Raw genomic sequence first — 11,050 nt, forward strand, 5'->3', positions numbered from 1 at the left:
TGACAATGAGGATATCCATTGTTCTTGTCCATGGTGCTTGGAAAGATTGAACCTCATGTGAGTGTTTGTGCTACACTTGTGAGCATAGCAGTCTTCCAAACTGTTGACCAGGCTTCAGTTCAAATCTTTTGAATTTCATCTGCTGTGTTTTTCACATTCTGTCTTCTTAACTTCTTGGGGCTATGTGGGACGCTAGCGTGCCACCCGTGGTGCACCCTATCAACAGCAGGTGCATTTCAAGAGCGGCAAATTTGAAACCAAATAAATGTCCAAATTCAAATTTTTCAAACATACAACTATCTTACACCCTTTGAAAGATAAACATCTCCTTAATCTAACCACGTTGTCCGATTTCAAAAAGGTTTTACGGCGAAAGCATAAAGTTAGATTATGTTAGGAGAGTACATTGACAATAGCTGTGTGTAATGTTTTGTCAATTCAAGAGACGGGCGTCACCAAACCATAAAACCAGCTAAAATGATGCACTAACCTTTTACAATCTCCATCAGATGACACTCCTAGGACATTATGTTAGACAATGCATGCATTTTTAGTTCTATCAAGTTCATATTTATATCCAAAAACAGCGTTTTACTATGGCATTGATGTTGAGGAAATCGTTTCCCTCCAATAACCGGCAGTCAAGTCAGCACCACAAATTAAATAATTAATATTTTAAAAGAGAAACTGAAAAAATAAAACTTCAAAAAGAATGGAGCTCATTTATTTTGAGTTGACTGATGCATCAGTACGTGAATCAAAGTAAACGAATGTAAAAAATACCCATTCAAATCGATCAGTTTTCAACTAGAGAGATTGAGATGTGTCGTATCTGTCTCAAGCCTCCATAACTGTTTATGTTACACCTCCACATCTGCAATGAAAGGTGGTGGAGCTAGAGCGGTGTAGTCAAACCATGAGACATACTTATAATCGGTCTTCTCACAAAAACATCTGTAGCTTCTGAACCGTTTGACCTACAAATTCGTATGACCACTCCCTGGAAAGGGAGACCCTCACGAACACGGTGGTGTTCTAAATTTATCTCTACGTCCCCCACAAGTGTCAGGGGACCCGTCTGAAGTCGGAACCCTTTATGTGCCAACTTCTGTTTGTAGAATCCAAAATATTTGGGCAACAAACTAATGTGACCCCACTTGTCACAATGTTCTCAGTTTTGCCCTACGTTCCCCACAAGTGTCACGGGACTAATCTGAAGGTAACAGGTACTGATTAAAATGATAGATTTTTTAACCAGGGACCTCTCGCACCCTAAGCCATAATCGTACACCTACACCAACGATCCGTTTGGTCAAATAATTTTCACTTTCCACAAAAATGACGGTCAGGATATGAATCGATGTCTCCATGTTGCTAGCGTGCTTCACATAGCATTGGTGGTATAGTGGTAAGCATAGCTGCCTTCCAAGCAGTTGACCCGGGTTCGATTCCCGGCCAATGCAGAGCATGAGATATTCACTAGTTTTAGTTGCTGGGTGTAATTTCAAGTGTATTACATTGGAATCAATCTTCGTGGAAGTCCGATTTGCTCTTACTTTTTGCAGGTTTTCTAAATGAAGTGCGACATTGAGCCAACTAGTGAATATCACAATAGATTAGCTGTCCATCGCCTAAACCATTCAGCCACCTCGTCCTGCGCCCAAGAGGTGGCTGTTTGCGACCAGTGGCCTGAGATCTGCCTGTCTGAGCTTGTTAAAAGATCTGCAAAAGGGCTCATCCGGGATTTGAACCCGGGACCTCTCACACCCTAAGCGAGAATCATACCCCTAGACCAACGAGCCTTACCCCATAACAAAATAGTTTTGCTTTCGGCGGCAATGACAATGAGGATATCCATTGTTCTTGTCCATGGTGCTTGGAAAGATTGAACCTCATGTGAGTGTTTGTGCTATACTTGTGAGCATAGCAGTCTTCCAAACTGTTGACCAGGCTTCAGTTCAAATCTTTTGAATTTCATCTGCTGTGTTTTTCACATTCTGTCTTCTTAAGCCGCGACAGCAAACTGATGATGAGTGTTGACAAATGAATATTGAGCAAAATGAGATCAATTAATATTTTAAAAGAGAAACTGAAAAAATAAAACTTCAAAAAGAATGGAGCTCATTTATTTTGAGTTGACTGATGCATCAGTACGTGAATCAAAGTAAACGAATGTAAAAAATACCCATTCAAATCGATCAGTTTTCAACTAGAGAGATTGAGATGTGTCGTATCTGTCTCAAGCCTCCATAACTGTTTATGTTACACCTCCACATCTGCAATGAAAGGTGGTGGAGCTAGAGCGGTGTTAGTCAAACCATGAGACATACCTATAATCGGTCTTCTCACAAAAACATCTGTAGCTTCTGAACCGTTTGACCTACAAATTCGTATGACCACTCCCTGGAAAGGGGAGACCCTCACGAACACGGTGGTGTTCTAAATTTATCTCTACGTCCCCCACAAGTGTCAGGGGACCCGTCTGAAGTCGGAACCCTTTATGTGCCAACTTCTGTTTGTAGAATCCAAAATCTTTGGGCAACAAACTAATGTGACCCCACTTGTCACAATGTTCTCAGTTTTGCCCTACGTTCCCCACAAGTGTCACGGGACTAATCTGAAGGTAACAGGTACTGATTAAAATGATAGATTTTTTAACCAGGGACCTCTCGCACCCTAAGCCATAATCGTACACCTACACCAACGATCCGTTTGGTCAAATAATTTTCACTTTCCACAAAAATGACGGTCAGGATATGAATCGATGTCTCCATGTTGCTAGCGAGCTTCACATAGCATTGGTGGTATAGTGGTAAGCATAGCTGCCTTCCAAGCAGTTGACCCGGGTTCGATTCCCGGCCAATGCAGAGCATGAGATATTCACTAGTTTTAGTTGCTGGGTGTAATTTCAAGTGTATTACATTGGAATCAATCTTCGTGGAAGTCCGATTTGCTCTTACTTTTTGCAGGTTTTCTAAATGAAGTGCGACATTGAGCCAACTAGTGAATATCACAATAGATTAGCTGTCCATCGCCTAAACCATTCAGCCACCTCGTCCTGCGCCCAAGAGGTGGCTGTTTGCGACCAGTGGCCTGAGATCTGCCTGTCTGAGCTTGTTAAAAGATCTGCAAAAGGGCTCATCCGGGATTTGAACCCGGGACCTCTCACACCCTAAGCGAGAATCATACCCCTAGACCAACGAGCCTTACCCCATAACAAAATAGTTTTGCTTTCGGCGGCAATGACAATGAGGATATCCATTGTTCTTGTCCATGGTGCTTGGAAAGATTGAACCTCATGTGAGTGTTTGTGCTATACTTGTGAGCATAGCAGTCTTCCAAACTGTTGACCAGGCTTCAGTTCAAATCTTTTGTATTTCATCTGCTGTGTTTTTCACATTCTGTCTTCTTAAGCCGCGACAGCAAACTGATGATGAGTGTTGACAAATGAATATTGAGCAAAATGAGATCAATTAATATTTTAAAAGAGAAACTGAAAAAATAAAACTTCAAAAGAATGGAGCTCATTTATTTTGAGTTGACTGATGCATCAGTACGTGAATCAAAGTAAACGAATGTAAAAAATACCCATTCAAATCGATCAGTTTTCAACTAGAGAGATTGAGATGTGTCGTATCTGTCTCAAGCCTCCATAACTGTTTATGTTACACCTCCACATCTGCAATGAAAGGTGGTGGAGCTAGAGCGGTGTTAGTCAAACCATGAGACATACCTATAATCGGTCTTCTCACAAAAACATCTGTACCTTCTGAACCGTTTGACCTACAAATTCGTATGACCACTCCCTGGAAAGGGGAGACCCTCACGAACACGGTGGTGTTCCAAATTTATCTCTACGTCCCCCCACAAGTGTCAGGGGACCCGTCTGAAGTCGGAACCCTTTATGTGCCAACTTCTGTTTGTAGAATCCAAAATCTTTGGGCAACAAACTAATGTGACCCCACTTGTCACAATGTTCTCAGTTTTGCCCTACGTTCCCCACAAGTGTCACGGGACTAATCTGAAGGTAACAGGTACTGATTAAAATGATAGATTTTTTAACCAGGGACCTCTCGCACCCTAAGCCATAATCGTACACCTACACCAACGATCCGTTTGGTCAAATAATTTTCACTTTCCACAAAAATGACGGTCAGGATATGAATCGATGTCTCCATGTTGCTAGCGAGCTTCACATAGCATTGGTGGTATAGTGGTAAGCATAGCTGCCTTCCAAGCAGTTGACCGGGTTCGATTCCCGGCCAATGCAGAGCATGAGATATTCACTAGTTTTAGTTGCTGGGTGTAATTTCAAGTGTATTACATTGGAATCAATCTTCGTGGAAGTCCGATTTGCTCTTACTTTTTGCAGGTTTTCTAAATGAAGTGCGACATTGAGCCAACTAGTGAATATCACAATAGATTAGCTGTCCATCGCCTAAACCATTCAGCCACCTCGTCCTGCGCCCAAGAGGTGGCTGTTTGCGACTCAGTGGCCTGAGATCTGCCTGTCTGAGCTTGTTAAAAGATCTGCAAAAGGGCTCATCCGGGATTTGAACCCGGGACCTCTCACACCCTAAGCGAGAATCATACCCCTAGACCAACGAGCCTTACCCCATAACAAAATAGTTTTGCTTTCGGCGGCAATGACAATGAGGATATCCATTGTTCTTGTCCATGGTGCTTGGAAAGATTGAACCTCATGTGAGTGTTTGTGCTACACTTGTGAGCATAGCAGTCTTCCAAACTGTTGACCAGGCTTCAGTTCAAATCTTTTGAATTTCATCTGCTGTGTTTTTCACATTCTGTCTTCTTAAGCCGCGACAGCAAACTGATGATGAGTGTTGACAAATGAATATTGAGCAAAATGAGATCAATTAATATTTTAAAAGAGAAACTGAAAAAATAAAACTTCAAAAAGAATGGAGCTCATTTATTTTGAGTTGACTGATGCATCAGTACGTGAATCAAAGTAAACGAATGTAAAAAATACCCATTCAAATCGATCAGTTTTCAACTAGAGAGATTGAGATGTGTCGTATCTGTCTCAAGCCTCCATAACTGTTTATGTTACACCTCCACATCTGCAATGAAAGGTGGTGGAGCTAGAGCGGTGTAGTCAAACCATGAGACATACTTATAATCGGTCTTCTCACAAAAACATCTGTAGCTTCTGAACCGTTTGACCTACAAATTCGTATGACCACTCCCTGGAAAGGGGAGACCCTCACGAACACGGTGGTGTTCTAAATTTATCTCTACGTCCCCCACAAGTGTCAGGGGACCCGTCTGAATTCGGAACCCTTTATGTGCCAACTTCTGTTTGTAGAATCCAAAATCTTTGGGCAACAAACTAATGTGACCCCACTTGTCACAATGTTCTCAGTTTTGCCCTACGTTCCCCACAAGTGTCACGGGACGAATCTGAAGGTAACAGGTACTGATTAAAATGATATATTTTTTAACCAGGGACCTCTCGCACCCTAAGCCATAATCCTACACCTACACCAACGATCCGTTTGGTCAAATAATTTTCACTTTCCACAAAAATGACGGTCAGGATATGAATCGATGTCTCCATGTTGCTAGCGAGCTTCACATAGCATTGGTGGTATAGTGGTAAGCATAGCTGCCTTCCAAGCAGTTGACCCGGGTTCGATTCCCGGCCAATGCAGAGCATGAGATATTCACTAGTTTTAGTTGCTGGGTGTAATTTCAAGTGTATTACATTGGAATCAATCTTCGTGGAAGTCCGATTTGCTCTTACTTTTTGCAGGTTTTCTAAATGAAGTGCGACATTGAGCCAACTAGTGAATATCACAATAGATTAGCTGTCCATCGCCTAAACCATTCAGCCACCTCGTCCTGCGCCCAAGAGGTGGCTGTTTGCGACCAGTGGCCTGAGATCTGCCTGTCGGAGCTTGTTAAAAGATCTGCAAAAGGGCTCATCCGGGATTTGAACCCGGGACCTCTCACACCCTAAGCGAGAATCATACCCCTAGACCAACGAGCCTTACCCCATAACAAAATAGTTTTGCTTTCGGCGGCAATGACAATCAAATCAAATTTCAAATCAAATTTATTTTTATATAGCCCTTCGTACATCAGCTGATATTCTCAAAGTGCTGTACAGAAACCCAGCCTAAAACCCCAAACAGCAAGCAAAGCATGTGAAAGAAGCACGGTGGCTAGGAAAAACTCCCTAGGAAAAACTCCCTAGAAAGGCCAAAAACCTAGGAAGAAACCTAGAGAGGAACCAGGCTATGAGGGGTGGCCAGTCCTCTTCTGGCTGTGCAGGGTGGATATTATAACAGAACATGGTCAAAATGTTAAAATGTTAAAATGTTCATAAATGACCAGCATGGTCAAATAATAATTATCATAGTAGTTGTCGAGGGTGCAACAAGCACGTCCGGTGAACAATGAGGATATCCATTGTTCTTGTCCATGGTGCTTGGAAAGATTGAACCTCATGTGAGTGTTTGTGCTACACTTGTGAGCATAGCAGTCTTCCAAACTGTTGACCAGGCTTCAGTTCAAATCTTTTGAATTTCATCTGCTGTGTTTTTCACATTCTGTCTTCTTAAGCCGCGACAGCAAACTGATGATGAGTGTTGACAAATGAATATTGAGCAAAATGAGATCAATTAATATTTTAAAAGAGAAACTGAAAAAATAAAACTTCAAAAAGAATGGAGCTCATTTATTTTGAGTTGACTGATGCATCAGTACGTGAATCAAAGTAAACGAATGTAAAAAATACCCATTCAAATCGATCAGTTTTCAACTAGAGAGATTGAGATGTGTCGTATCTGTCTCAAGCCTCCATAACTGTTTATGTTACACCTCCACATCTGCAATGAAAGGTGGTGGAGCTAGAGCGGTGTTAGTCAAACCATGAGACATACTTATAATCGGTCTTCTCACAAAAACATCTGTAGCTTCTGAACCGTTTGACCTACAAATTCGTATGACCACTCCCTGGAAAGGGGAGACCCTCACGAACACGGTGGTGTTCTAAATTTATCTCTACGTCCCCCACAAGTGTCAGGGGACCCGTCTGAAGTCGGAACCCTTTATGTGCCAACTTCTGTTTGTAGAATCCAAAATCTTTGGGCAACAAACTAATGTGACCCCACTTGTCACAATGTTCTCAGTTTTGCCCTACGTTCCCCACAAGTGTCACGGGACTAATCTGAAGGTAACAGGTACTGATTAAAATGATAGATTTTTTAACCAGGGACCTCTCGCACCCTAAGCCATAATCGTACACCTACACCAACGATCCGTTTGGTCAAATAATTTTCACTTTCCACAAAAATGACGGTCAGGATATGAATCGATGTCTCCATGTTGCTAGCGAGCTTCACATAGCATTGGTGGTATAGTGGTAAGCATAGCTGCCTTCCAAGCAGTTGACCCGGGTTCGATTCCCGGCCAATGCAGAGCATGAGATATTCACTAGTTTTAGGTGCTGGGTGTAATTTCAAGTGTATTACATTGGAATCAATCTTCGTGGAAGTCCGATTTGCTCTTACTTTTTGCAGGTTTTCTAAATGAAGTGCGACATTGAGCCAACTAGTGAATATCACAATAGATTAGCTGTCCATCGCCTAAACCATTCAGCCACCTCGTCCTGCGCCCAAGAGGTGGCTGTTTGCGACCAGTGGCCTGAGATCTGCCTGTCTGAGCTTGTTAAAAGATCTGCAAAAGGGCTCATCCGGGATTTGAACCCGGGACCTCTCGCACCCTAAGCGAGAATCATACCCCTAGACCAACGAGCCTTACCCCATAACAAAATAGTTTTGCTTTCGGCGGCAATGACAATGAGGATATCCATTGTTCTTGTCCATGGTGCTTGGAAAGATTGAACCTCATGTGAGTGTTTGTGCTACACTTGTGAGCATAGCAGTCTTCCAAACTGTTGACCAGGCTTCAGTTCAAATCTTTTGAATTTCATCTGCTGTGTTTTTCACATTCTGTCTTCTTAAGCCGCGACAGCAAACTGATGATGAGTGTTGACAAATGAATATTGAGCAAAATGAGATCAATTAATATTTTAAAAGAGAAACTGAAAAAATAAAACTTCAAAAAGAATGGAGCTCATTTATTTTGAGTTGACTGATGCATCAGTACGTGAATCAAAGTAAACGAATGTAAAAAATACCCATTCAAATCGATCAGTTTTCAACTAGAGAGATTGAGATGTGTCGTATCTGTCTCAAGCCTCCATAACTGTTTATGTTACACCTCCACATCTGCAATGAAAGGTGGTGGAGCTAGAGCGGTGTTAGTCAAACCATGAGACATACTTATAATCGGTCTTCTCACAAAAACATCTGTAGCTTCTGAACCGTTTGACCTACAAATTCGTATGACCACTCCCTGGAAAGGGGAGACCCTCACGAACACGGTGGTGTTCTAAATTTATCTCTACGTCCCCCACAAGTGTCAGGGGACCCGTCTGAAGTCGGAACCCTTTATGTGCCAACTTCTGTTTGTAGAATCCAAAATCTTTGGGCAACAAACTAATGTGACCCCACTTGTCACAATGTTCTCAGTTTTGCCCTACGTTCCCCACAAGTGTCACGGGACTAATCTGAAGGTAACAGGTACTGATTAAAATGATAGATTTTTTAACCAGGGACCTCTCGCACCCTAAGCCATAATCGTACACCTACACCAACGATCCGTTTGGTCAAATAATTTTCACTTTCCACAAAAATGACGGTCAGGATATGAATCGATGTCTCCATGTTGCTAGCGAGCTTCACATAGCATTGGTGGTATAGTGGTAAGCATAGCTGCCTTCCAAGCAGTTGACCCGGGTTCGATTCCCGGCCAATGCAGAGCATGAGATATTCACTAGTTTTACGGGCTGGGTGTAATTTCAAGTGTATTACCTTGGAATCAATCTTCGTGGAAGTCCGATTTGCTCTTACTTTTTGCAGGTTTTCTAAATGAAGTGCGACATTGAGCCAACTAGTGAATATCACAATAGATTAGCTGTCCATCGCCTAAACCATTCAGCCACCTCGTCCTGCGCCCAAGAGGTGGCTGTTTGCGACCAGTGGCCTGAGATCTGCCTGTCTGAGCTTGTTAAAAGATCTGCAAAAGGGCTCATCCGGGATTTGAACCCGGGACCTCTCACACCCTAAGCGAGAATCATACCCCTAGACCAACGAGCCTTACCCCATAACAAAATAGTTTTGCTTTCGGCGGCAATGACAATGAGGATATCCATTGTTCTTGTCCATGGTGCTTGGAAAGATTGAACCTCATGTGAGTGTTTGTGCTATACTTGTGAGCATAGCAGTCTTCCAAACTGTTGACCAGGCTTCAGTTCAAATCTTTTGAATTTCATCTGCTGTGTTTTTCACATTCTGTCTTCTTAAGCCGCGACAGCAAACTGATGATGAGTGTTGACAAATGAATATTGAGCAAAATGAGATCAATTAATATTTTAAAAGAGAAACTGAAAAAATAAAACTTCAAAAAGAATGGAGCTCATTTATTTTGAGTTGACTGATGCATCAGTACGTGAATCAAAGTAAACGAATGTAAAAAATACCCATTCAAATCGATCAGTTTTCAACTAGAGAGATTGAGATGTGTCGTATCTGTCTCAAGCCTCCATAACTGTTTATGTTACACCTCCACATCTGCAATGAAAGGTGGTGGAGCTAGAGCGGTGTTAGTCAAACCATGAGACATACCTATAATCGGTCTTCTCACAAAAACATCTGTAGCTTCTGAACCGTTTGACCTACAAATTCGTATGACCACTCCCTGGAAAGGGGAGACCCTCACGAACACGGTGGTGTTCTCAATTTATCTCTACGTCCCCCACAAGTGTCAGGGGACCCGTCTGAAGTCGGAACCCTTTATGTGCCAACTTCTGTTTGTAGAATCCAAAATCTTTGGGCAACAAACTAATGTGACCCCACTTGTCACAATGTTCTCAGTTTTGCCCTACGTTCCCCACAAGTGTCACGGGACGAATCTGAAGGTAACAGGTACTGATTAAAATGATAGATTTTTAACCAGGGACCTCTCGCACCCTAAGCCATAATCGTACACCTACACCAACGATCCGTTTGGTCAAATAATTTTCACTTTCCACAAAAATGACGGTCAGGATATGAATCGATGTCTCCATGTTGCTAGCGAGCTTCACATAGCATTGGTGGTATAGTGGTAAGCATAGCTGCCTTCCAAGCAGTTGACCCGGGTTCGATTCCGGCCAATGCAGAGCATGAGATATTCACTAGTTTTAGTTGCTGGGTGTAATTTCAAGTGTATTACATTGGAATCAATCTTCGTGGAAGTCCGATTTGCTCTTACTTTTTGCAGGTTTTCTAAATGAAGTGCGACATTGAGCCAACTAGTGAATATCACAATAGATTAGCTGTCCATCGCCTAAACCATTCAGCCACCTCGTCCTGCGCCCAAGAGGTGGCTGTTTGCGACAGTGGCCTGAGATCTGCCTGTCTGAGCGTTAAAAGATCTGCAAAAGGGCTCATCCGGGATTTGAACCCGGGACCTCTCACACCCTAAGCGAGAATCATACCCCTAGACCAACGAGCCTTACCCCATAACAAAATAGTTTTGCTTTCGGCGGCAATGACAATCAAATCAAATTTCAAATCAAATTTATTTTTATATAGCCCTTCGTACATCAGCTGATATTCTCAAAGTGCTGTACAGAAACCCAGCCTAAAACCCCAAACAGCAAGCAAAGCATGTAAAGGAAGCACGGTGGCTAGGAAAAACTCCCTAGGAAAAACTCCCCTAGAAAGGCCAAAAACCTAGGAAGAAACCTAGAGAGGAACCAGGCTGTGAGGGGTGGCCAGTCCTCTTCTGGCTGTGCAGGGTGGATATTATAACAGAACATGGTCAAAATGTTAAAATGTTAAAATGTTCATAAATGACCAGCATGGTCAAATAATAATAATCATAGTAGTTGTCGAGGGTGCAACAAGCACGTCCGGTGAACAATGAGGATATCCATTGTTCTTGTCCATGGTGCTTGGAAAGATTGAACCTCATG

General features: G+C 42.5%; 13 non-coding genes across 13 annotated transcripts; 6 read left to right on the forward strand and 7 right to left on the reverse strand.

Annotated features, from left to right (window-relative positions):
* The first annotated feature begins 1,391 nt into the window (after positions 1–1,391).
* trnag-ucc (transfer RNA glycine (anticodon UCC)) lies at positions 1,392–1,463 on the forward strand. The gene has a single exon. It is a non-coding gene; the product is annotated as a tRNA-Gly (tRNA).
* A 267-nt stretch (positions 1,464–1,730) lies between these two features.
* Positions 1,731–1,802, reverse strand: trnap-agg (transfer RNA proline (anticodon AGG)). Its single transcript has one exon. It is a non-coding gene; the product is annotated as a tRNA-Pro (tRNA).
* Positions 1,803–2,795: 993 nt separating this feature from the next.
* trnag-ucc (transfer RNA glycine (anticodon UCC)) lies at positions 2,796–2,867 on the forward strand. Its single transcript has one exon. It is a non-coding gene; the product is annotated as a tRNA-Gly (tRNA).
* A 267-nt stretch (positions 2,868–3,134) lies between these two features.
* trnap-agg (transfer RNA proline (anticodon AGG)) lies at positions 3,135–3,206 on the reverse strand. Its single transcript has one exon. It is a non-coding gene; the product is annotated as a tRNA-Pro (tRNA).
* A 993-nt stretch (positions 3,207–4,199) lies between these two features.
* trnag-ucc (transfer RNA glycine (anticodon UCC)) lies at positions 4,200–4,270 on the forward strand. Its single transcript has one exon. It is a non-coding gene; the product is annotated as a tRNA-Gly (tRNA).
* A 268-nt stretch (positions 4,271–4,538) lies between these two features.
* Positions 4,539–4,610, reverse strand: trnap-agg (transfer RNA proline (anticodon AGG)). The gene has a single exon. It is a non-coding gene; the product is annotated as a tRNA-Pro (tRNA).
* A 992-nt stretch (positions 4,611–5,602) lies between these two features.
* On the forward strand, positions 5,603–5,674 carry trnag-ucc (transfer RNA glycine (anticodon UCC)). Its single transcript has one exon. It is a non-coding gene; the product is annotated as a tRNA-Gly (tRNA).
* Positions 5,675–5,941: 267 nt separating this feature from the next.
* On the reverse strand, positions 5,942–6,013 carry trnap-agg (transfer RNA proline (anticodon AGG)). The gene has a single exon. It is a non-coding gene; the product is annotated as a tRNA-Pro (tRNA).
* Positions 6,014–7,373: 1,360 nt separating this feature from the next.
* Positions 7,374–7,445, forward strand: trnag-ucc (transfer RNA glycine (anticodon UCC)). Its single transcript has one exon. It is a non-coding gene; the product is annotated as a tRNA-Gly (tRNA).
* A 267-nt stretch (positions 7,446–7,712) lies between these two features.
* Positions 7,713–7,784, reverse strand: trnap-agg (transfer RNA proline (anticodon AGG)). Its single transcript has one exon. It is a non-coding gene; the product is annotated as a tRNA-Pro (tRNA).
* A 993-nt stretch (positions 7,785–8,777) lies between these two features.
* On the forward strand, positions 8,778–8,849 carry trnag-ucc (transfer RNA glycine (anticodon UCC)). Its single transcript has one exon. It is a non-coding gene; the product is annotated as a tRNA-Gly (tRNA).
* Positions 8,850–9,116: 267 nt separating this feature from the next.
* trnap-agg (transfer RNA proline (anticodon AGG)) lies at positions 9,117–9,188 on the reverse strand. The gene has a single exon. It is a non-coding gene; the product is annotated as a tRNA-Pro (tRNA).
* Positions 9,189–10,515: 1,327 nt separating this feature from the next.
* trnap-agg (transfer RNA proline (anticodon AGG)) lies at positions 10,516–10,587 on the reverse strand. The gene has a single exon. It is a non-coding gene; the product is annotated as a tRNA-Pro (tRNA).
* Between the last annotated feature and the right edge of the window lie 463 nt (positions 10,588–11,050).

The sequence above is a fragment of the Salmo salar genome, unplaced genomic scaffold, assembly GCF_905237065.1.
Source record: "Salmo salar unplaced genomic scaffold, Ssal_v3.1, whole genome shotgun sequence".
Taxonomy (NCBI): domain Eukaryota; kingdom Metazoa; phylum Chordata; class Actinopteri; order Salmoniformes; family Salmonidae; genus Salmo; species Salmo salar.